Source organism: Otolemur garnettii, unplaced genomic scaffold (genome assembly GCF_000181295.1).
Source record: "Otolemur garnettii isolate 467f Iridium unplaced genomic scaffold, OtoGar3 scaffold00201, whole genome shotgun sequence".
In the NCBI taxonomy this organism is placed as follows: Eukaryota; Metazoa; Chordata; class Mammalia; order Primates; family Galagidae; genus Otolemur; species Otolemur garnettii.
Genome location: NW_003852596.1, coordinates 1,851,320 through 1,854,129, shown reverse-complemented (window position 1 = coordinate 1,854,129; position 2,810 = coordinate 1,851,320).

The following is a 2,810-nucleotide window of genomic DNA, read 5'->3' as shown; positions in this document are numbered from 1 at the left end:
AAAAAAAAAAAAAAAAAAGACAACAAGGAAAGGGTTAATATATTTCTCTTTTAATATCACCGATTTGTTATTTACAACCTGACACCACTGACTGTGATTAACCCCCTACTCTCACTGTTCTACCCTTGCCTTTTAATGAGCTAATCAGATCTGTGTTTTCTAGAAAAGATGTTATCAAACCACAAACAGTAAAGAATGTTCCAGTCTAAGACCTGATTCTCTCGAAGACCTCTGGACCACCCTTCCTCCGGAGAAGCCCTGACTTCCCTCTTTTGTCATCACCCAATTCAATAGGAAGCAGTTAGATCTAGTTACCACCCTTTTTCCTTAACAGCAGTTAGAGTTTCTACTTAGAGAAGGAGAACTGACACAGGGTGGGTACACCCTGGCTTGGTCAGTGCCAGCCACCCTGAAGGACCTGTCACACCTTCTGGATCTCTGCCCTGGGGTGTTGGTCCAGCTGATAAGGGGAAGTGAGAACTGGAGAACCAAGTGTGGCAGAAAGGGCGAGCATGGTGGAAGCCCGGGGTCCCTAGTTAGTTGAAGGAGACCACAGCACAGTCCACGCTGGTGCCAGTGCCACCCTTAGAACCACCTTTGGACCTAGAGAGCCCTCCTCTGGCTGCACTACTACCCTGTGAGCATTTGACAGGCCTGAGGGTGATACAGGGTTCCCCCATTCAGGGATGAACAGGGATCCCTCATTTCCTAGGCCTGGACAATTTCCTGAATGTTATGTATCCATTCATTAATGTGTTCATTCACCTTGCCCCTAGTGGAGGGGACTGTATCCATTCGTTTGTTACCAAATCCTGGTCAAATGTCACTATAAAGGACCCTGACAACTATATATACCCTAACTAGACAAAGAACCCAGGCAGAGAGGAGATTTTTCCAACTTGGGATTTTCCCTCTGCCAGAAGCTCTGGTGCTTTCTCTGTACTCTTCTCTGTAAAATAAATCCTGTCTTACCACTGATCTGTGGTCTGTGGATTCATTCTTTGAATCCCCAAGACCAAGGACCTACTGAAGAAGAGGTTCTGTTAATACCGCCCTCCCTTCCTTCCTTCTTTCCTTCCTTCCTACAGGCTCTCACTCTGTTGCCTAGGCTGGAGAGCAAATAGCATCACTATAACCTCAAACTCCTGGGTTCAAACAACCCTCCTGCCTTAACCTCCCAAGAAGCTGGGACTATAGGCTTTTGCCACAATGCCAAGCTAATTTTTAATTTTGTTTTTTGTTTTTTTGGTAGAGACCAGGTCTCCCTATTTTGCCCAGGCTGGTCTCTAACTCCTGGCTTCAGCAATCCTCCTGCCTCTGCCTCCCAAAGTGCTGGGATTACACATGTGAGCCACTGCACCCAGCCTCAGAGCTTCTTAACTGGAGTGTAGAGTGTGGTGGGAATTACTTTAGTGTGTCTTGGAAATGTTACAATTGTCTAAGTGTAGCATGATATAAAATGCTTAGGACAAATATCACATGTACCCCATAAATGTGTACAAACATTTTATATCAATTTAAATGATAGAAGAAATCTATTGTATCAGAAAAAGATAACGAATGATTATCAGTCTTTGAGACTTTGAGAACAAAGCCTATTATATTTGTGGTTTGTAGGTCAAAATATACTTTAAATAGATGACACAGGAACTCCAAAGCTGGGATGGTAGCAAATCTATGCCTCATGATACCTATGGGGCAAAATCAAAAACCACAAATACAAAACCGCACTGGGACACACACTCTCAGTCCATGTAACAAAGGGTTATCACAGAAAATTATCTACGAGATATGAGTTCAGAATGAAAAATTATACAACAAATAAGAAAATCATCCACCGTGGTGAAAAGTCATCTAATAGAACAAATGGCAGGATCAGACTCTCAAGAACAGCATTATGGAAACTACAAAAAAGTATATTTTATTTATTTATTTATTTTTTTATTGTTGGAGATTCATGGAGGGTACAAGAAACCAGGTTACACTGATTATACTTGTTAGGTAAAGCCCCTCTTACAATTGTGTCCTGCCCTCAAGAGGAGTGTCACACACCGAGACCTCACCCCCTCCCACTCTTCCTTTCCTCCACTTCCCTCCTATTTTAATATTTTAAAATATTAAGGATATACAACTAAAGTATGTAATGTAAAAATAAACATCACTATATTAAAAGGACATCTCAAATAAATTGAATTTTTTTAAATGAAAAATACAGCAATTATAGCACAAACAAAAGTAGATTATATAAGTAACAAATTAGACACAGAATTTAAGGAATGGAAACTATATTCTATTCTTAAGTAATTGACAAAATTCATGGGACGGCGCCTATGGCTCAAAGCAGTAGGGCACTAGCCCCATATGCCTTAGGTGGCAGGTTCAAACCCAGCCCCGGCCAAAAACTACAAAAAAAGACAAAATTCATGACTAAGATAATAAATAAATAGAAGGTATAAAAAACATTAAGAAACATGGGGAACTCAATTAGTAGATATAGTATACATCTCATAGGAGTTCTAGAAGGAGTAAAGGCAAAGATGAAGGAAAGACAATAATTTGAAGGTATATAGCCGAGGTATTACCAGAATTCAATATGATATGCATGTTCACATTTGGGAGTCACAAAAAAGTCTTTTTTCAAATTTAATTTTATTTTATTGAGTCAAATACACATAGATCATGACTACATTCACACATATGTGAGGCACAACAGAAGAGCTATAGTAGAGAGCCACAGCAAAGTTATATATTAGAGATAAGCTATAATTAAAATGCAGAACACCAAAGGTGGAGATTAGAAAAGCAATCAG